This window comes from Clarias gariepinus, chromosome 5 (assembly GCF_024256425.1).
Source record: "Clarias gariepinus isolate MV-2021 ecotype Netherlands chromosome 5, CGAR_prim_01v2, whole genome shotgun sequence".
NCBI classification, from domain to species: domain Eukaryota; kingdom Metazoa; phylum Chordata; class Actinopteri; order Siluriformes; family Clariidae; genus Clarias; species Clarias gariepinus.
Window position 1 is genome coordinate 3,810,110 of NC_071104.1, and position 21,950 is coordinate 3,832,059.

Here is a 21,950-nt window from a genome sequence, read left to right on the forward strand (position 1 = left end):
ATGATAACTTTTCATACCCAATTGTCAAATAGAAGCTGATTCCTTGACTTCACCAATCAAACATGTGCTGGGACATCTCAAAAGAATTTTTCAGCATGCGTGAAAAGGAAGTTCAGCTCAGAACCTGTAGCCTTGATTTTGGCACCCTGCTCCGGGCTTTGCCTCAACAACACAACCATGTCTACATCGTCCAAAAAATTGAAGAAGCAAGCGCTTGATGAAGAAAAGTGCCAACTTCTTCGCTAGCAAGCAAAGCTATGCTGTGAGAGGTCAAGGTTATTGATGCAGATCCATACATGATTTCCTAAATGCAACAAAGAGAAGGGGCTCTTGTCAGAAGTGGGATTCGAACCCACGCCTCCAGGGGAGACTGCGACCTGAACGCAGCGCCTTAGACCGCTCGGCCATCCTGACACGGCGGTCTCTAGAAAGGTCACGTCTTGCACGGATTACCGATCGGATGTCTATGAGGCAGCTTGTCATTGGAAGACAGATCAACGTTGGGAAGGGGTGACAGGATTTCTCCACCAAAGCAGCAGCTATTGAGGATGAAAAGGGGGCAGGATGTCACCATTATGTCTTCAGCAAATCACCAACTCTTAAGGGCATGAGGAAATTTGTTACAAATCACAGCCACAACACAATGAGTTGCAACATGTCTTTCTTGCGCAATATAACAGACGTAATCGGCAGGATTCGAACCTGCGCCGGGAGAGCCCAATGGATTTCTAGTCCATCGCCTTAACCACTCGGCCACGACTACACCGCGTGTGCTTACATAGTGTGGGCCCGTGATTGAATAGACTTTTGCCACGTCTGATTTCATGACTTGACCTCCTCCCCAAAGCAAGCGCTAGATCTTTCCAATACACGCAAGTGTATCGGTTGGCTTAAGTTCAGGATTTTTAGGCTTCAGACAGGAACCACGTTCACGTTTTACCTTAGAAAAACAGCAAAGCAGTTTAGAGAGCAGCCTCTGCAACCATACATGCTGCAAAATACAGTGAGAAAGATGAAATAATCCTATAAATCATAAACAAGACAACTTTTCATACCCCATCATCATCCAGAAGCTGATTCCTTGACTTCTGCATTCAAACATGCGGTGGAACATCTCAAAAGAATTTTTCAGTATCTGTGAAAATGAAGTTCAGCTCAGTGCTTTGCCTCAACAACACAACCATGTGCAGAGACGTCTAGTAAACAGGAGATCCCAGGAGAGGTGAACAGGAGCATTTAAATCCCAGCAATGCCTCTTGAGGGGCACTTCTGTTGCTATGCAGATCAGACTGGTTTCAGTGGAGGAAATGAAATCTTTGCTTCATGTCTGACCGTTAACAGCTCATGGGTTAAAGTCACACAATGCACAAGCTTTCTGATTAGCCAAGATTAGAGTCCTATCTTGTGTATCCCTAGCACAACTGCTGTCAACATTATGATCCGGTCATTAGCTACATTGCGACTGCATATCTTTTTACCACACCTTTAAACATTTGTCTGTTAGGACGATGACTAGAGCAGATAATTTCTTGCATGTGCATTGGTTTGGCTGCCTTCTTCTGACATATAATTTGACCTGTGGTTGCGATTATTCAGCTGTTGGGGACCTTTGCAAGCATCAAATCAAGTGTATGAGGCTCATTCACAGAAACGCAACAGAATAATGCTGCTGCCAAATCGTCATTCGTGTGGTAACATGATGTCTCGGATTTGTAGGACCTTATACCACAAAACGTTTAATCTATGGGTGATGAGGAGATACCTTATTTAATATGTTATCTAGCGCTTACTCCAGTGTGTATATGTTGAGGTCTCTATGCTACAGTGCTATCCAAGCAGTGTCTACTGCAACAATCATCTGTTGGTGCGAAAGCTATCCCTTTCTTGCCTTTCTTACAGCCAGAGTTGAATAACTTTGCAAGTCAGACAGGGATCTGTGGCAAATTCCATGGTGAAATCAAGGCATTCTGTGGACGCTGTTGACAGCTTGTGGGATCAGCACCTGCCATAGTTGTTTGCATTTGGTGGAATTTGATTAGTAGCAACAGAAAAGCATCTGCCCAATGAACTCGAGCATCCATGAATCTTGGAGAGCCTGAAAAAAAACACCCTGGTTGGCTCTGTGATGCAATGGATAGCGTGTTGGACTTCTGGACTCAGCTGTGGAGCTATTCAAAGGTTGCGGGTTCGATGCCCCGCCAGAGACACTAACTTGTTACCTTCTTTTTATCCACACACCATGTCTAAAATGAAATCTTTGGTCAGGAATCCCTGTTCAAGATGCACTTTCCTATGTGCCATATTTGATTGAATGACTTGTCAGCTGATTTTAAGAAATATCATTGTTTTCCACATGTTTCCGCCCATTTGTCCCAAATCAAGCCCTCAGCTCAACTCCAGCTTCAACAAAAGGTTACGACATTGATTCACGCAATCCTTATGGGACAAAGAGCCAAAGTCCACAGCAGCAATCTGATGAACGCTTGCTTGCTTTTAGATGTGCATGGCATGTGGATTTTAATTCCCCCCCCCTGACTGTTGTGATATGCTTGTTAGGACTATGGCTGGAGATCAGCCATAACCTTTTGTTTGCTGTGGCTTGTGTGCCATTTACAGATCTAAAACTTGACATTTTCTTAAGGATTTTCACCCGTTTTGGGATCTTATCAAGCCGAAATCAAAGTTAGGATGTGCAAACAAACATCAAAGCATTTGCATGGCATCGCTGGTTGAGTACTCGTCTTACGAGCTCAGCGAGGTTTGCATGCGGATGGAGGAAATATTAGCATTGCAATCAGATTACGTCTTGGCCAGGAGAGTCTCGGTTAAAAGTGCTGGGTCATGCCTAAGGTGCCGCGCAGGCCATTGGCACTGTGGCTTAGCTGGTGAAAGCACCTGTCTTGTAAACAGGAGATCCTGGGTTCAAATCCCAGCAGTGCCTGTTGTGAGTTTCATCTCTTGGTACACCAGACAAGGTCTGGGTCCAACTGCATGAGGAACTCAAGGCTTAAGTGCTTGTGGTCTCAGGTTGTGGCAGGGTATCTTGCTTTCAGCCAGGATTTCTGCTCAGTTTTCATGTGTTTTCCAGAGGTAGACACCTGTCCATGGTGTCAAGCAAGGTAGCTCTATTCCTCCCACAGAAGTGAATGAAAACTGGCATTTTGATTTGCAAGAATTGAATCATTTTCTGAGTAGCCGTGGAACATTTGCCTGATGTTGACATTTGGTTACATTTAAATGAGGACAATGGCTGTCAATAAGCTAGTATATATATATATATATATATATATATATATATATTTTTTTTTTTTTGCTGTAAACTGTATGCCAGTTGCAAATATATAACATACAGTGTGTTTGAAATTTGTTTATTTTTGCAAGCCTGAAATCTACTGCAACAGGCATGATCTTTGCCTGCAATGAACTTGGAACAACCTGAGTCGAAACACCATGACTGGCAGTTTTGGCGTGCTCTGTGAAGCATGGTATAGCACTGTGGGACTTCATTCATGGTCCTATCATGCTGCATGCCAGTGGAGACAATCTTAGCTTGATAGTCAAGTTCCTGTGCTGGAGCATCTCAGATACGCGAGAGTATATGCAAGAGGCTAAGGTTTGGTTGTGGCGCTGTGGCTTAGTTGGTTAAAGTGCCTGTCTAGTAAACAGGAGATCCTGGGTTCGAATCCCAGCAGTGCCTCTCACTGTGCACCTCTGTTGCTATGCAGGTCAGACTGGTTTCTGTGGAAAAAGGAAATCTTTGCTTTATGTCTGACCATTAAATGGTTTAAGGTCACACAATGCACAAGCTTTCTGATTAGCCAAGTTTACAGTCCGATCTTGTGTATCCGTAGGTCATTAGCTATATTGCAAATTGTACATGGCCCAATTGCCCAAGATTGCACTACACACTGCACTTCAATATATATAAATATATGTGTATGTATACATAAAATTACATTACTGAAAGCTCGCTTGTGCCCATTTTCTAAGAAAGCATACAGTGATAAGTTGCTGAAAGCTACTACGATCCGATGTGGATGTCTTTGTCTGATCCAGAGTAGACGTTTTACCTTAGCAAAACAGGAAAGCAGTTTAGAGAGCAACCTCTCCAACCATCTATGGGCAATGCTGCAAAATACAGACAGAAAGATAAAATGAACCTATGTATCATGAACAATGATAACTTTTCATACCCAATTGTCAAATAGAAGCTGATTCCTTGACTTCACCAATCAAACATGTGCTGGGACATCTCAAAAGAATTTTTCAGCATGCGTGAAAAGGAAGTTCAGCTCAGAACCTGTAGCCTTGATTTTGGCACCCTGCTCCGGGCTTTGCCTCAACAACACAACCATGTCTACATCGTCCAAAAAATTGAAGAAGCAAGCGCTTGATGAAGAAAAGTGCCAACTTCTTCGCTAGCAAGCAAAGCTATGCTGTGAGAGGTCAAGGTTATTGATGCAGATCCATACATGATTTCCTAAATGCAACAAAGAGAAGGGGCTCTTGTCAGAAGTGGGATTCGAACCCACGCCTCCAGGGGAGACTGCGACCTGAACGCAGCGCCTTAGACCGCTCGGCCATCCTGACACGGCGGTCTCTAGAAAGGTCACGTCTTGCACGGATTACCGATCGGATGTCTATGAGGCAGCTTGTCATTGGAAGACAGATCAACGTTGGGAAGGGGTGACAGGATTTCTCCACCAAAGCAGCAGCTATTGAGGATGAAAAGGGGGCAGGATGTCACCATTATGTCTTCAGCAAATCACCAACTCTTAAGGGCATGAGGAAATTTGTTACAAATCACAGCCACAACACAATGAGTTGCAACATGTCTTTCTTGCGCAATATAACAGACGTAATCGGCAGGATTCGAACCTGCGCCGGGAGAGCCCAATGGATTTCTAGTCCATCGCCTTAACCAATCGGCCACGACTACACCGCGTGTGCTTACATAGTGTGGGCCCGTGATTGAATAGACTTTTGCCACGTCTGATTTCATGACTTGACCTCCTCCCCAAAGCAAGCGCTAGATCTTTCCAATACACGCAAGTGTATCGGTTGGCTTAAGTTCAGGATTTTTAGGCTTCAGACAGGAACCACGTTCACGTTTTACCTTAGAAAAACAGCAAAGCAGTTTAGAGAGCAGCCTCTGCAACCATACATGCTGCAAAATACAGTGAGAAAGATGAAATAATCCTATAAATCATAAACAAGACAACTTTTCATACCCCATCATCATCCAGAAGCTGATTCCTTGACTTCTGCATTCAAACATGCGGTGGAACATCTCAAAAGAATTTTTCAGTATCTGTGAAAATGAAGTTCAGCTCAGTGCTTTGCCTCAACAACACAACCATGTGCAGAGACGTCTAGTAAACAGGAGATCCCAGGAGAGGTGAACAGGAGCATTTAAATCCCAGCAATGCCTCTTGAGGGGCACTTCTGTTGCTATGCAGATCAGACTGGTTTCAGTGGAGGAAATGAAATCTTTGCTTCATGTCTGACCGTTAACAGCTCATGGGTTAAAGTCACACAATGCACAAGCTTTCTGATTAGCCAAGATTAGAGTCCTATCTTGTGTATCCCTAGCACAACTGCTGTCAACATTATGATCCGGTCATTAGCTACATTGCGACTGCATATCTTTTTACCACACCTTTAAACATTTGTCTGTTAGGACGATGACTAGAGCAGATAATTTCTTGCATGTGCATTGGTTTGGCTGCCTTCTTCTGACATATAATTTGACCTGTGGTTGCGATTATTCAGCTGTTGGGGACCTTTGCAAGCATCAAATCAAGTGTATGAGGCTCATTCACAGAAACGCAACAGAATAATGCTGCTGCCAAATCGTCATTCGTGTGGTAACATGATGTCTCGGATTTGTAGGACCTTATACCACAAAACGTTTAATCTATGGGTGATGAGGAGATACCTTATTTAATATGTTATCTAGCGCTTACTCCAGTGTGTATATGTTGAGGTCTCCATGCTACAGTGCTATCCAAGCAGTGTCTACTGCAACAATCATCTGTTGGTGCGAAAGCTATCCCTTTCTTGCCTTTCTTACAGCCAGAGTTGAATAACTTTGCAAGTCAGACAGGGATCTGTGGCAAATTCCATGGTGAAATCAAGGCATTCTGTGGACGCTGTTGACAGCTTGTGGGATCAGCACCTGCCATAGTTGTTTGCATTTGGTGGAATTTGATTAGTAGCAACAGAAAAGCATCTGCCCAATGAACTCGAGCATCCATGAATCTTGGAGAGCCTAAAAAAAAAACCCCCTGGTTGGCTTTGTGATGCAATGGATAGCGTGTTGGACTTCTGGACTCAGCTGTGGAGCTATTCAAAGGTTGCGGGTTCGATGCCCCGCCAGAGACACTAACTTGTTACCTTCTTTTTATCCACACACCATGTCTAAAATGAAATCTTTGGTCAGGAATCCCTGTTCAAGATGCACTTTCCTATGTGCCATATTTGATTGAATGACTTGTCAGCTGATTTTAAGAAATATCATTGTTTTCCACATGTTTCCGCCCATTTGTCCCAAATCAAGCCCTCAGCTCAACTCCAGCTTCAACAAAAGGTTACGACATTGATTCACGCAATCCTTATGGGACAAAGAGCCAAAGTCCACAGCAGCAATCTGATGAACGCTTGCTTGCTTTTAGATGTGCATGGCATGTGGATTTTAATTCCTCCCCCCTGACTGTTGTGATATGCTTGTTAGGACTATGGATGGAGATCAGCCATAACCTTTTGTTTGCTGTGGCTTGTGTGCCATTTACAGATCTAAAACTTGACATTTTCTTAAGGATTTTCACCCGTTTTGGGATCTTATCAAGCCGAAATCAAAGTTAGGATGTGCAAACAAACATCAAAGCATTTGCATGGCATCGCTGGTTGAGTACTCGTCTTACGAGCTCAGCGAGGTTTGCATGCGGATGGAGGAAATATTAGCATTGCAATCAGATTACGTCTTGGCCAGGAGAGTCTCGGTTAAAAGTGCTGGGTCATGCCTAAGGTGCCGCGCAGGCCATTGGCACTGTGGCTTAGCTGGTGAAAGCACCTGTCTTGTAAACAGGAGATCCTGGGTTCAAATCCCAGGAGTGCCTGTTGTGAGTTTCATCTCTTGGTACACCAGACAAGGTCTGGGTCCAACTGCATGAGGAACTCAAGGCTTAAGTGCTTGTGGTCTCAGGTTGTGGCAGGGTATCTTGCTTTCAGCCAGGATTTCTGCTCAGTTTTCATGTGTTTTCCAGAGGTAGACACCTGTCCATGGTGTCAAGCAAGGTAGCTCTATTCCTCCCACAGAAGTGAATGAAAACTGGCATTTTGATTTGCAAGAATTGAATCATTTTCTGAGTAGCCGTGGAACATTTGCCTGATGTTGACATTTGGTTACATTTAAATGAGGACAATGGCTGTCAATAAGCTAGTATATATATATATATATATATATATATATATATATATATTTTTTTTTTTATTTTTTTTTTGCTGTAAACTGTATGCCAGTTGCAAATATATAACATACAGTGTGTTTGAAATTTGTTTATTTTTGCAAGCCTGAAATCTACTGCAACAGGCATGATCTTTGCCTGCAATGAACTTGGAACAACCTGAGTCGAAACACCATGACTGGCAGTTTTGGCGTGCTCTGTGAAGCATGGTATAGCACTGTGGGACTTCATTCATGGTCCTATCATGCTGCATGCCAGTGGAGACAATCTTAGCTTGATAGTCAAGTTCCTGTGCTGGAGCATCTCAGATACGCGAGAGTATATGCAAGAGGCTAAGGTTTGGTTGTGGCGCTGTGGCTTAGTTGGTTAAAGTGCCTGTCTAGTAAACAGGAGATCCTGGGTTCGAATCCCAGCAGTGCCTCTCACTGTGCACCTCTGTTGCTATGCAGGTCAGACTGGTTTCTGTGGAAAAAGGAAATCTTTGCTTTATGTCTGACCATTAAATGGGTTAAGGTCACACAATGCACAAGCTTTCTGATTAGCCAAGTTTACAGTCCGATCTTGTGTATCCGTAGGTCATTAGCTATATTGCAAATTGTACATGGCCCAATTGCCCAAGATTGCACTACACACTGCACTTCAATATATATAAATATATGTGTATGTATACATAAAATTACATTACTGAAAGCTCGCTTGTGCCCATTTTCTAAGAAAGCATACAGTGATAAGTTGCTGAAAGCTACTACGATCCGATGTGGATGTCTTTGTCTGATCCAGAGTAGACGTTTTACCTTAGCAAAACAGGAAAGCAGTTTAGAGAGCAACCTCTCCAACCATCTATGGGCAATGCTGCAAAATACAGACAGAAAGATGAAATGAACCTATGTATCATGAACAATGATAACTTTTCATACCCAATTGTCAAATAGAAGCTGATTCCTTGACTTCACCAATCAAACATGTGCTGGGACATCTCAAAAGAATTTTTCAGCATGCGTGAAAAGGAAGTTCAGCTCAGAACCTGTAGCCTTGATTTTGGCACCCTGCTCCGGGCTTTGCCTCAACAACACAACCATGTCTACATCGTCCAAAAAATTGAAGAAGCAAGCGCTTGATGAAGAAAAGTGCCAACTTCTTCGCTAGCAAGCAAAGCTATGCTGTGAGAGGTCAAGGTTATTGATGCAGATCCATACATGATTTCCTAAATGCAACAAAGAGAAGGGGCTCTTGTCAGAAGTGGGATTCGAACCCACGCCTCCAGGGGAGACTGCGACCTGAACGCAGCGCCTTAGACCGCTCGGCCATCCTGACACGGCGGTCTCTAGAAAGGTCACGTCTTGCACGGATTACCGATCGGATGTCTATGAGGCAGCTTGTCATTGGAAGACAGATCAACGTTGGGAAGGGGTGACAGGATTTCTCCACCAAAGCAGCAGCTATTGAGGATGAAAAGGGGGCAGGATGTCACCATTATGTCTTCAGCAAATCACCAACTCTTAAGGGCATGAGGAAATTTGTTACAAATCACAGCCACAACACAATGAGTTGCAACATGTCTTTCTTGCGCAATATAACAGACGTAATCGGCAGGATTCGAACCTGCGCCGGGAGAGCCCAATGGATTTCTAGTCCATCGCCTTAACCACTCGGCCACGACTACACCGCGTGTGCTTACATAGTGTGGGCCCGTGATTGAATAGACTTTTGCCACGTCTGATTTCATGACTTGACCTCCTCCCCAAAGCAAGCGCTAGATCTTTCCAATACACGCAAGTGTATCGGTTGGCTTAAGTTCAGGATTTTTAGGCTTCAGACAGGAACCACGTTCACGTTTTACCTTAGAAAAACAGCAAAGCAGTTTAGAGAGCAGCCTCTGCAACCATACATGCTGCAAAATACAGTGAGAAAGATGAAATAATCCTATAAATCATAAACAAGACAACTTTTCATACCCCATCATCATCCAGAAGCTGATTCCTTGACTTCTGCATTCAAACATGCGGTGGAACATCTCAAAAGAATTTTTCAGTATCTGTGAAAATGAAGTTCAGCTCAGTGCTTTGCCTCAACAACACAACCATGTGCAGAGACGTCTAGTAAACAGGAGATCCCAGGAGAGGTGAACAGGAGCATTTAAATCCCAGCAATGCCTCTTGAGGGGCACTTCTGTTGCTATGCAGATCAGACTGGTTTCAGTGGAGGAAATGAAATCTTTGCTTCATGTCTGACCGTTAACAGCTCATGGGTTAAAGTCACACAATGCACAAGCTTTCTGATTAGCCAAGATTAGAGTCCTATCTTGTGTATCCCTAGCACAACTGCTGTCAACATTATGATCCGGTCATTAGCTACATTGCGACTGCATATCTTTTTACCACACCTTTAAACATTTGTCTGTTAGGACGATGACTAGAGCAGATAATTTCTTGCATGTGCATTGGTTTGGCTGCCTTCTTCTGACATATAATTTGACCTGTGGTTGCGATTATTCAGCTGTTGGGGACCTTTGCAAGCATCAAATCAAGTGTATGAGGCTCATTCACAGAAACGCAACAGAATAATGCTGCTGCCAAATCGTCATTCGTGTGGTAACATGATGTCTCGGATTTGTAGGACCTTATACCACAAAACGTTTAATCTATGGGTGATGAGGAGATACCTTATTTAATATGTTATCTAGCGCTTACTCCAGTGTGTATATGTTGAGGTCTCCATGCTACAGTGCTATCCAAGCAGTGTCTACTGCAACAATCATCTGTTGGTGCGAAAGCTATCCCTTTCTTGCCTTTCTTACAGCCAGAGTTGAATAACTTTGCAAGTCAGACAGGGATCTGTGGCAAATTCCATGGTGAAATCAAGGCATTCTGTGGACGCTGTTGACAGCTTGTGGGATCAGCACCTGCCATAGTTGTTTGCATTTGGTGGAATTTGATTAGTAGCAACAGAAAAGCATCTGCCCAATGAACTCGAGCATCCATGAATCTTGGAGAGCCTGAAAAAAAACACCCTGGTTGGCTCTGTGATGCAATGGATAGCGTGTTGGACTTCTGGACTCAGCTGTGAAGCTATTCAAAGGTTGCGGGTTCGATGCCCCGCCAGAGACACTAACTTGTTACCTTCTTTTTATCCACACACCATGTCTAAAATGAAATCTTTGGTCAGGAATCCCTGTTCAAGATGCACTTTCCTATGTGCCATATTTGATTGAATGACTTGTCAGCTGATTTTAAGAAATATCATTGTTTTCCACATGTTTCCGCCCATTTGTCCCAAATCAAGCCCTCAGCTCAACTCCAGCTTCAACAAAAGGTTACGACATTGATTCACGCAATCCTTATGGGACAAAGAGCCAAAGTCCACAGCAGCAATCTGATGAACGCTTGCTTGCTTTTAGATGTGCATGGCATGTGGATTTTAATTCCTCCCCCCTGACTGTTGTGATATGCTTGTTAGGACTATGGCTGGAGATCAGCCATAACCTTTTGTTTGCTGTGGCTTGTGTGCCATTTACAGATCTAAAACTTGACATTTTCTTAAGGATTTTCACCCGTTTTGGGATCTTATCAAGCCGAAATCAAAGTTAGGATGTGCAAACAAACATCAAAGCATTTGCATGGCATCGCTGGTTGAGTACTCGTCTTACGAGCTCAGCGAGGTTTGCATGCGGATGGAGGAAATATTAGCATTGCAATCAGATTACGTCTTGGCCAGGAGAGTCTCGGTTAAAAGTGCTGGGTCATGCCTAAGGTGCCGCGCAGGCCATTGGCACTGTGGCTTAGCTGGTGAAAGCACCTGTCTTGTAAACAGGAGATCCTGGGTTCAAATCCCAGGAGTGCCTGTTGTGAGTTTCATCTCCTGGTACACCAGACAAGGTCTGGGTTCAACTGCATGAGGAACTCAAGGCTTAAGTGCTTGTGGTCTCAGGTTGTGGCAGGGTATCTTCCTTTCAGCCAGGATTTCTGCTCAGTTTTCATGTGTTTTCCAGAGGTAGACACCTGTCCATGGTGTCAAGCAAGGTAGCTCTATTCCTCCCACAGAAGTGAATGAAAACTGGCATTTTGATTTGCAAGAATTGAATCATTTTCTGAGTAGCCGTGGAACATTTGCCTGATGTTGACATTTGGTTACATTTAAATGAGGACAATGGCTGTCAATAAGCTAGTATATATATATATATATATATATATATATTTTTTTTTTTTTTTTTTTTTTTGCTGTAAACTGTATGCCAGTTGCAAATATATAACATACAGTGTGTTTGAAATTTGTTTATTTTTGCAAGCCTGAAATCTACTGCAACAGGCATGATCTTTGCCTGCAATGAACTTGGAACAACCTGAGTCGAAACACCATGACTGGCAGTTTTGGCGTGCTCTGTGAAGCATGGTATAGCACTGTGGGACTTCATTCATGGTCCTATCATGCTGCATGCCAGTGGAGACAATCTTAGCTTGATAGTCAAGTTCCTGTGCTGGAGCATCTCAGATACGCGAGAGTATATGCAAGAGGCTAAGGTTTGGTTGTGGCGCTGTGGCTTAGTTGGTTAAAGTGCCTGTCTAGTAAACAGGAGATCCTGGGTTCGAATCCCAGCAGTGCCTCTCACTGTGCACCTCTGTTGCTATGCAGGACAGACTGGTTTCTGTGGAAAAAGGAAATCTTTGCTTTATGTCTGACCATTAAATGGGTTAAGGTCACACAATGCACAAGCTTTCTGATTAGCCAAGTTTACAGTCCGATCTTGTGTATCCGTAGGTCATTGGCTATATTGCAAATTGTACATGGCCCAATTGCCCAAGATTGCACTACACACTGCACTTCAATATATATAAATATATGTGTATGTATACATAAAATTACATTACTGAAAGCTCGCTTGTGCCCATTTTCTAAGAAAGCATACAGTGATAAGTTGCTGAAAGCTACTACGATCCGATGTGGATGTCTTTGTCTGATCCAGAGTAGACGTTTTACCTTAGCAAAACAGGAAAGCAGTTTAGAGAGCAACCTCTCCAACCATCTATGGGCAATGCTGCAAAATACAGACAGAAAGATGAAATGAACCTATGTATCATGAACAATGATAACTTTTCATACCCAATTGTCAAATAGAAGCTGATTCCTTGACTTCACCAATCAAACATGTGCTGGGACATCTCAAAAGAATTTTTCAGCATGCGTGAAAAGGAAGTTCAGCTCAGAACCTGTAGCCTTGATTTTGGCACCCTGCTCCGGGCTTTGCCTCAACAACACAACCATGTCTACATCGTCCAAAAAATTGAAGAAGCAAGCGCTTGATGAAGAAAAGTGCCAACTTCTTCGCTAGCAAGCAAAGCTATGCTGTGAGAGGTCAAGGTTATTGATGCAGATCCATACATGATTTCCTAAATGCAACAAAGAGAAGGGGCTCTTGTCAGAAGTGGGATTCGAACCCACGCCTCCAGGGGAGACTGCGACCTGAACGCAGCGCCTTAGACCGCTCGGCCATCCTGACACGGCGGTCTCTAGAAAGGTCACGTCTTGCACGGATTACCGATCGGATGTCTATGAGGCAGCTTGTCATTGGAAGACAGATCAACGTTGGGAAGGGGTGACAGGATTTCTCCACCAAAGCAGCAGCTATTGAGGATGAAAAGGGGGCAGGATGTCACCATTATGTCTTCAGCAAATCACCAACTCTTAAGGGCATGAGGAAATTTGTTACAAATCACAGCCACAACACAATGAGTTGCAACATGTCTTTCTTGCGCAATATAACAGACGTAATCGGCAGGATTCGAACCTGCGCCGGGAGAGCCCAATGGATTTCTAGTCCATCGCCTTAACCACTCGGCCACGACTACACCGCGTGTGCTTACATAGTGTGGGCCCGTGATTGAATAGACTTTTGCCACGTCTGATTTCATGACTTGACCTCCTCCCCAAAGCAAGCGCTAGATCTTTCCAATACACGCAAGTGTATCGGTTGGCTTAAGTTCAGGATTTTTAGGCTTCAGACAGGAACCACGTTCACGTTTTACCTTAGAAAAACAGCAAAGCAGTTTAGAGAGCAGCCTCTGCAACGATACATGCTGCAAAATACAGTGAGAAAGATGAAATAATCCTATAAATCATAAACAAGACAACTTTTCATACCCCATCATCATCCAGAAGCTGATTCCTTGACTTCTGCATTCAAACATGCGGTGGAACATCTCAAAAGAATTTTTCAGTATCTGTGAAAATGAAGTTCAGCTCAGTGCTTTGCCTCAACAACACAACCATGTGCAGAGACGTCTAGTAAACAGGAGATCCCAGGAGAGGTGAACAGGAGCATTTAAATCCCAGCAATGCCTCTTGAGGGGCACTTCTGTTGCTATGCAGATCAGACTGGTTTCAGTGGAGGAAATGAAATCTTTGCTTCATGTCTGACCGTTAACAGCTCATGGGTTAAAGTCACACAATGCACAAGCTTTCTGATTAGCCAAGATTAGAGTCCTATCTTGTGTATCCCTAGCACAACTGCTGTCAACATTATGATCCGGTCATTAGCTACATTGCGACTGCATATCTTTTTACCACACCTTTAAACATTTGTCTGTTAGGACGATGACTAGAGCAGATAATTTCTTGCATGTGCATTGGTTTGGCTGCCTTCTTCTGACATATAATTTGACCTGTGGTTGCGATTATTCAGCTGTTGGGGACCTTTGCAAGCATCAAATCAAGTGTATGAGGCTCATTCACAGAAACGCAACAGAATAATGCTGCTGCCAAATCGTCATTCGTGTGGTAACATGATGTCTCGGATTTGTAGGACCTTATACCACAAAACGTTTAATCTATGGGTGATGAGGAGATACCTTATTTAATATGTTATCTAGCGCTTACTCCAGTGTGTATATGTTGAGGTCTCCATGCTACAGTGCTATCCAAGCAGTGTCTACTGCAACAATCATCTGTTGGTGCGAAAGCTATCCCTTTCTTGCCTTTCTTACAGCCAGAGTTGAATAACTTTGCAAGTCAGACAGGGATCTGTGGCAAATTCCATGGTGAAATCAAGGCATTCTGTGGACGCTGTTGACAGCTTGTGGGATCAGCACCTGCCATAGTTGTTTGCATTTGGTGGAATTTGATTAGTAGCAACAGAAAAGCATCTGCCCAATGAACTCGAGCATCCATGAATCTTGGAGAGCCTGAAAAAAAACACCCTGGTTGGCTCTGTGATGCAATGGATAGCGTGTTGGACTTCTGGACTCAGCTGTGGAGCTATTCAAAGGTTGCGGGTTCGATGCCCCGCCAGAGACACTAACTTGTTACCTTCTTTTTATCCACACACCATGTCTAAAATGAAATCTTTGGTCAGGAATCCCTGTTCAAGATGCACTTTCCTATGTGCCATATTTGATTGAATGACTTGTCAGCTGATTTTAAGAAATATCATTGTTTTCCACATGTTTCCGCCCATTTGTCCCAAATCAAGCCCTCAGCTCAACTCCAGCTTCAACAAAAGGTTACGACATTGATTCACGCAATCCTTATGGGACAAAGAGCCAAAGTCCACAGCAGCAATCTGATGAACGCTTGCTTGCTTTTAGATGTGCATGGCATGTGGATTTTAATTCCTCCCCCCTGACTGTTGTGATATGCTTGTTAGGACTATGGCTGGAGATCAGCCATAACCTTTTGTTTGCTGTGGCTTGTGTGCCATTTACAGATCTAAAACTTGACATTTTCTTAAGGATTTTCACCCGTTTTGGGATCTTATCAAGCCGAAATCAAAGTTAGGATGTGCAAACAAACATCAAAGCATTTGCATGGCATCGCTGGTTGAGTACTCGTCTTACGAGCTCAGCGAGGTTTGCATGCGGATGGAGGAAATATTAGCATTGCAATCAGATTACGTCTTGGCCAGGAGAGTCTCGGTTAAAAGTGCTGGGTCATGCCTAAGGTGCCGCGCAGGCCATTGGCACTGTGGCTTAGCTGGTGAAAGCACCTGTCTTGTAAACAGGAGATCCTGGGTTCAAATCCCAGCAGTGCCTGTTGTGAGTTTCATCTCTTGGTACACCAGACAAGGTCTGGGTCCAACTGCATGAGGAACTCAAGGCTTAAGTGCTTGTGGTCTCAGGTTGTGGCAGGGTATCTTGCTTTCAGCCAGGATTTCTGCTCAGTTTTCATGTGTTTTCCAGAGGTAGACACCTGTCCATGGTGTCAAGCAAGGTAGCTCTATTCCTCCCACAGAAGTGAATGAAAACTGGCATTTTGATTTGCAAGAATTGAATCATTTTCTGAGTAGCCGTGGAACATTTGCCTGATGTTGACATTTGGTTACATTTAAATGAGGACAATGGCTGTCAATAAGCTAGTATATATATATATATATATATATATATATATATATATTTTATTTTTTTTTTTTTGCTGTAAACTGTATGCCAGTTGCAAATATATAACATACAGTGTGTTTGAAATTTGTTTATTTTTGCAAGCCTGAAATCTACTGCAACAGGCATGATCTTTGCCTGCAATGAACTTGGAACAACCTGAGTCGAAACACCATGACTGGCAGTTTTGGCGTGCTCTGTGAAGCATGGTATAGCACTGTGGGACTTCATTCATGGTCCTATCATGCTGCATGCCAGTGGAGACAATCTTAGCTTGATAGTCAAGTTCCTGTGCTGGAGCATCTCAGATACGCGAGAGTATATGCAAGAGGCTAAGGTTTGGTTGTGGTGCTGTGGCTTAGTTGGTTAAAGTGCCTGTCTAGTAAACAGGAGATCCTGGGTTCGAATCCCAGCAGTGCCTCTCACTGTGCACCTCTGTTGCTATGCAGGTCAGACTGGTTTCTGTGGAAAAAGGAAATCTTTGCTTTATGTCTGACCATTAAATGGGTTAAGGTCACACAATGCACAAGCTTTCTGATTAGCCAAGTTTACAGTCCGATCTTGTGTATCCGTAGGTCATTAGCTATATTGCAAATTGTACATGGCCCAATTGCCCAAGATTGCACTACACACTGCACTTCAATATATATAAATATATGTGTATGTATACATAAAAATACATTACTGAAAGCTCCCTTGTGCCCATTTTCTAAGAAAGCATACAGTGATAAGTTGCTGAAAGCTACTACGATCCGATGTGGATGTCTTTGTCTGATCCAGAGTAGACGTTTTACCTTAGCAAAACAGGAAAGCAGTTTAGAGAGCAACCTCTCCAACCATCTATGGGCAATGCTGCAAAATACAGACAGAAAGATGAAATGAACCTATGAATCATGAACAATGACAAGTTTTCATACCCAATTGTCAAATAGAAGCTGATTCCTTGACTTCACCAATCAAACATGTGCTGGGACATCTCAAAAGAATTTTTCAGCATCCGTGAAAAGGAAGTTCAGCTCAGAACCTGTAGCCTTCATTTCGGCACCCTGCTCCGGGCTTTGCCTCAACAACACAACCATGTCTACATCGTCCCAAAAAACAAAGACACAAGCGCTTGATGAAGAAAAGTGCCAACTTCTTCGCTAGCAAGCAAAGCTATGCTGTGAGAGGTCAAGGTTATTGATCCAAATCCATACACGATTTCCTAAATGCAACAAAGACAGGGGCTCTTGTCAGAAGTGGGATTCGAACCCACGCCTCCAGGGGAGACTGCGACCTGAACGCAGCGCCTTAGACCGCTCGGCCATCCTGACACGGCAGTCTCTAGAAAGGTCACGTCTTGCACGGATTACCGATCGGATGTCTATGAGGCAGCTTGTCATTGGAAGACAGATCAACGTTGGGAAGGGGTGACAGGATTTCTCCACCAAAGCAGCAGCTATTGAGGATGAAAAGGGGGCAGGATGTCACCATTATGTCTTCAGCAAATCACCAACTCTTAAGGGCATGAGGAAATTTGTTACAAATCACAGCCACAACACAATGAGTTGCAACATGTCTTTCTTGCGCAATATAACAGACGTAATCGGCAGGATTCGAACCTGCGCGGGGAGACCCCAATGGATTTCTAGTCCATCGCCTTAACCACTCGGCCACGACTACACCGCGTGTGCTTACATAGTGTGGGCCCGTGATTGAATAGACTTTTGCCACGTCTGATTTCATGACTTGACCTCCTCCCCAAAGCAAGCGCTAGATCTTTCCAATACACGCAAGTGTATCGGTTGGCTTAAGTTCAGGATTTTTAGGCTTCAGACAGGAACCACGTTCACGTTTTACCTTAGAAAAACAGCAAAGCAGTTTAGAGAGCAGCCTCTGCAACCATACATGCTGCAAAATACAGTGAGAAAGATGAAATAATCCTATAAATCATAAACAAGACAACTTTTCATACCCCATCATCATCCAGAAGCTGATTCCTTGACTTCTGCATTCAAACATGCGGTGGAACATCTCAAAAGAATTTTTCAGTATCTGTAAAAATGAAGTTCAGCTCAGTGCTTTGCCTCAACAACACAACCATGTGCAGAGACGTCTAGTAAACAGGAGATCCCAGGAGAGGTGAACAGGAGCATTTAAATCCCAGCAATGCCTCTTGAGGGGCACTTCTGTTGCTATGCAGATCAGACTGGTTTCAGTGGAGGAAATGAAATCTTTGCTTCATGTCTGACCGTTAACAGCTCATGGGTTAAAGTCACACAATGCACAAGCTTTCTGATTAGCCAAGATTAGAGTCCTATCTTGTGTATCCTTAGCACAACTGCTGTCAACATTATGATCCGGTCATTAGCTACATTGCGACTGCATATCTTTTTACCACACCTTTAAACATTTGTCTGTTAGGACGATGACTAGAGCAGATAATTTCTTGCATTTGCATTGGTTTGGCTGCCTTCTTCTGACATATAATTTGACCTGTGGTTGCGATTATTCAGCTGTTGGGGACCTTTGCAAGCATCAAATCAAGTGTATGAGGCTCATTCACAGAAACGCAACAGAATAATGCTGCTGCCAAATCGTCATTCGTGTGGTAACATGATGTCTCGGATTTGTAGGACCTTATACCACAAAACGTTTAATCTATGGGTGATGAGGAGATACCTTATTTAATATGTTATCTAGCGCTTACTCCAGTGTGTATATGTTGAGGTCTCCATGCTACAGTGCTATCCAAGCAGTGTCTACTGCAACAATCATCTGTTGGTGCGAAAGCTATCCCTTTCTTGCCTTTCTTACAGCCAGAGTTGAATAACTTTGCAAGTCAGACAGGGATCTGTGGCAAATTCCATGGTGAAATCAAGGCATTCTGTGGACGCTGTTGACAGCTTGTGGGATCAGCACCTGCCATAGTTGTTTGCATTTGGTGGAATTTGATTAGTAGCAACAGAAAAGCATCTGCCCAATGAACTCGAGCATCCATGAATCTTGGAGAGCCTGAAAAAAAACACCCTGGTTGGCTCTGTGATGCAATGGATAGCGTGTTGGACTTCTGGACTCAGCTGTGGAGCTATTCAAAGGTTGCGGGTTCGATGCCCCGCCAGAGACACTAACTTGTTACCTTCTTTTTATCCACACACCATGTCTAAAATGAAATCTTTGGTCAGGAATCCCTGTTCAAGATGCACTTTCCTATGTGCCATATTTGATTGAATGACTTGTCAGCTGATTTTAAGAAATATCATTGTTTTCCACATGTTTCCGCCCATTTGTCCCAAATCAAGCCCTCAGCTCAACTCCAGCTTCAACAAAAGGTTACGACATTGATTCACGCAATCCTTATGGGACAAAGAGCCAAAGTCCACAGCAGCAATCTGATGAACGCTTGCTTGCTTTTAGATGTGCATGGCATGTGGATTTTAATTCCTCCCCCCCTGACTGTTGTGATATGCTTGTTAGGACTATGGCTGGAGATCAGCCATAACCTTTTGTTTGCTGTGGCTTGTGTGCCATTTACAGATCTAAAACTTGACATTTTCTTAAGGATTTTCACCCGTTTTGGGATCTTATCAAGCCGAAATCAAAGTTAGGATGTGCAAACAAACATCAAAGCATTTGCATGGCATCGCTGGTTGAGTACTCGTCTTACGAGCTCAGCGAGGTTTGCATGCGGATGGAGGAAATATTAGCATTGCAATCAGATTACGTCTTGGCCAGGAGAGTCTCGGTTAAAAGTGCTGGGTCATGCCTAAGGTGCCGCGCAGGCCATTGGCACTGTGGCTTAGCTGGTGAAAGCACCTGTCTTGTAAACAGGAGATCCTGGGTTCAAATCCCAGCAGTGCCTGTTGTGAGTTTCATCTCTTGGTACACCAGACAAGGTCTGGGTCCAACTGCATGAGGAACTCAAGGCTTAAGTGCTTGTGGTCTCAGGTTGTGGCAGGGTATCTTGCTTTCAGCCAGGATTTCTGCTCAGTTTTCATGTGTTTTCCAGAGGTAGACACCTGTCCATGGTGTCAAGCAAGGTAGCTCTATTCCTCCCACAGAAGTGAATGAAAACTGGCATTTTGATTTGCAAGAATTGAATCATTTTCTGAGTAGCCGTGGAACATTTGCCTGATGTTGACATTTGGTTACATTTAAATGAGGACAATGGCTGTCAATAAGCTAGTATATATATATATATATATATATATATATATATATTTTTTTTTTTTTTTTTTTTTTTTTTTTGCTGTAAACTGTATGCCAGTTGCAAATATATAACATACAGTGTGTTTGAAATTTGTTTATTTTTGCAAGCCTGAAATCTACTGCAACAGGCATGATCTTTGCCTGCAATGAACTTGGAACAACCTGAGTCGAAACACCATGACTGGCAGTTTTGGCGTGCTCTGTGAAGCATGGTATAGCACTGTGGGACTTCATTCATGGTCCTATCATGCTGCATGCCAGTGGAGACAATCTTAGCTTGATAGTCAAGTTCCTGTGCTGGAGCATCTCAGATACGCGAGAGTATATGCAAGAGGCTAAGGTTTGGTTGTGGCGCTGTGGCTTAGTTGGTTAAAGTGCCTGTCTAGTAAACAGGAGATCCTGGGTTCGAATCCCAGCAGTGCCTCTCACTGTGCACCTCTGTTGCTATGCAGGTCAGACTGGTTTCTGTGGAAAAAGGAAATCTTTGCTTTATGTCTGACCATTAAATGGGTTAAGGTCACACAATGCACAAGCTTTCTGATTAGCCAAGTTTACAGTCCGATCTTGTGTATCCGTAGGTCATTAGCTATATTGCAAATTGTACATGGCCCAATTGCCCAAGATTGCACTACACACTGCACTTCAATATATATAAATATATGTGTATGTATACATAAAATTACATTACTGAAAGCTCGCTTGTGCCCATTTTCTAAGAAAGCATACAGTGATAAGTTGCTGAAAGCTACTACGATCTGATGTGGATGTCTTTGTCTGATCCAGAGTAGACGTTTTACCTTAGCAAAACAGGAAAGCAGTTTAGAGAGCAACCTCTCCAACCATCTATGGGCAATGCTGCAAAATACAGACAGAAAGATGGCCATCCTGACACGGTGGTCTCTAGAAAGGTCACGTCTTGCACGGATTACCGATCGGATGTCTATGAGGCAGCTTGTCATTGGAAGACAGATCAACGTTGGGAAGGGGTGACAGGATTTCTCCACCAAAGCAGCAGCTATTGAGGATGAAAAGGGGGCAGGATGTCACCATTATGTCTTCAGCAAATCACCAACTCTTAAGGGCATGAGGAAATTTGTTACAAATCACAGCCACAACACAATGAGTTGCAACATGTCTTTCTTGCGCAATATAACAGACGTAATCGGCAGGATTCGAACCTGCGCGGGGAGACCCCAATGGATTTCTAGTCCATCGCCTTAACCACTCGGCCACGACTACACCGCGTGTGCTTACATACTGTGGGCCCGTGGTTGAATAGACTTTTGCCACGTCTGATTTCATGACTTGACCTCCTCCCCAAAGCAAGCGCTAGATCTTTCCAATACACGCAAGTGTATCGGTTGGCTTAAGTTCAGGATTTTTAGGCTTCAGACAGGAACCACGTTCACGTTTTACCTTAGAAAAACAGCAAAGCAGTTTAGAGAGCAGCCTCTGCAACCATACATGCTGCAAAATACAGTGAGAAAGATGAAATAATCCTATAAATCATAAACAAGACAACTTTTCATACCCCATCATCATCCAGAAGCTGATTCCTTGACTTCTGCATTCAAACATGCGGTGGAACATCTCAAAAGAATTTTTCAGTATCTGTGAAAATGAAGTTCAGCTCAGTGCTTTGCCTCAACAACACAACCATGTGCAGAGACGTCTAGTAAACAGGAGATCCCAGGAGAGGTGAACAGGAGCATTTAAATCCCAGCAATGCCTCTTGAGGGGCACTTCTGTTGCTATGCAGATCAGACTGGTTTCAGTGGAGGAAATGAAATCTTTGCTTCATGTCTGACCGTTAACAGCTCATGGGTTAAAGTCACACAATGCACAAGCTTTCTGATTAGCCAAGATTAGAGTCCTATCTTGTGTATCCCTAGCACAACTGCTGTCAACATTATGATCCGGTCATTAGCTACAT

General features: G+C 43.5%; 1 protein-coding gene and 18 non-coding genes across 19 annotated transcripts in view; 7 read left to right on the forward strand and 12 right to left on the reverse strand.

The window, feature by feature from the left end:
• Positions 1-21,950, reverse strand: part of LOC128524461 (nuclear factor 7, brain-like) — a 561,325-nt gene that overhangs the window by 439,732 nt on the left and 99,643 nt on the right. The gene's annotated exons all lie outside the window — the stretch shown is intronic.
• trnal-cag (transfer RNA leucine (anticodon CAG)) lies at positions 332-414 on the reverse strand. The gene has a single exon. It is a non-coding gene; the product is annotated as a tRNA-Leu (tRNA).
• Positions 682-763, reverse strand: trnas-aga (transfer RNA serine (anticodon AGA)). Its single transcript has one exon. It is a non-coding gene; the product is annotated as a tRNA-Ser (tRNA).
• trnat-ugu (transfer RNA threonine (anticodon UGU)) lies at positions 2,868-2,941 on the forward strand. The gene has a single exon. It is a non-coding gene; the product is annotated as a tRNA-Thr (tRNA).
• trnat-agu (transfer RNA threonine (anticodon AGU)) lies at positions 3,624-3,697 on the forward strand. The gene has a single exon. It is a non-coding gene; the product is annotated as a tRNA-Thr (tRNA).
• trnal-cag (transfer RNA leucine (anticodon CAG)) lies at positions 4,508-4,590 on the reverse strand. The gene has a single exon. It is a non-coding gene; the product is annotated as a tRNA-Leu (tRNA).
• Positions 4,858-4,939, reverse strand: trnas-aga (transfer RNA serine (anticodon AGA)). Its single transcript has one exon. It is a non-coding gene; the product is annotated as a tRNA-Ser (tRNA).
• trnat-agu (transfer RNA threonine (anticodon AGU)) lies at positions 7,814-7,887 on the forward strand. Its single transcript has one exon. It is a non-coding gene; the product is annotated as a tRNA-Thr (tRNA).
• On the reverse strand, positions 8,698-8,780 carry trnal-cag (transfer RNA leucine (anticodon CAG)). Its single transcript has one exon. It is a non-coding gene; the product is annotated as a tRNA-Leu (tRNA).
• On the reverse strand, positions 9,048-9,129 carry trnas-aga (transfer RNA serine (anticodon AGA)). Its single transcript has one exon. It is a non-coding gene; the product is annotated as a tRNA-Ser (tRNA).
• Positions 11,994-12,067, forward strand: trnat-agu (transfer RNA threonine (anticodon AGU)). The gene has a single exon. It is a non-coding gene; the product is annotated as a tRNA-Thr (tRNA).
• On the reverse strand, positions 12,878-12,960 carry trnal-cag (transfer RNA leucine (anticodon CAG)). The gene has a single exon. It is a non-coding gene; the product is annotated as a tRNA-Leu (tRNA).
• trnas-aga (transfer RNA serine (anticodon AGA)) lies at positions 13,228-13,309 on the reverse strand. Its single transcript has one exon. It is a non-coding gene; the product is annotated as a tRNA-Ser (tRNA).
• On the forward strand, positions 15,414-15,487 carry trnat-ugu (transfer RNA threonine (anticodon UGU)). Its single transcript has one exon. It is a non-coding gene; the product is annotated as a tRNA-Thr (tRNA).
• Positions 17,060-17,142, reverse strand: trnal-cag (transfer RNA leucine (anticodon CAG)). The gene has a single exon. It is a non-coding gene; the product is annotated as a tRNA-Leu (tRNA).
• Positions 17,410-17,491, reverse strand: trnas-aga (transfer RNA serine (anticodon AGA)). The gene has a single exon. It is a non-coding gene; the product is annotated as a tRNA-Ser (tRNA).
• trnat-ugu (transfer RNA threonine (anticodon UGU)) lies at positions 19,597-19,670 on the forward strand. The gene has a single exon. It is a non-coding gene; the product is annotated as a tRNA-Thr (tRNA).
• Positions 20,368-20,441, forward strand: trnat-agu (transfer RNA threonine (anticodon AGU)). Its single transcript has one exon. It is a non-coding gene; the product is annotated as a tRNA-Thr (tRNA).
• trnas-aga (transfer RNA serine (anticodon AGA)) lies at positions 21,175-21,256 on the reverse strand. The gene has a single exon. It is a non-coding gene; the product is annotated as a tRNA-Ser (tRNA).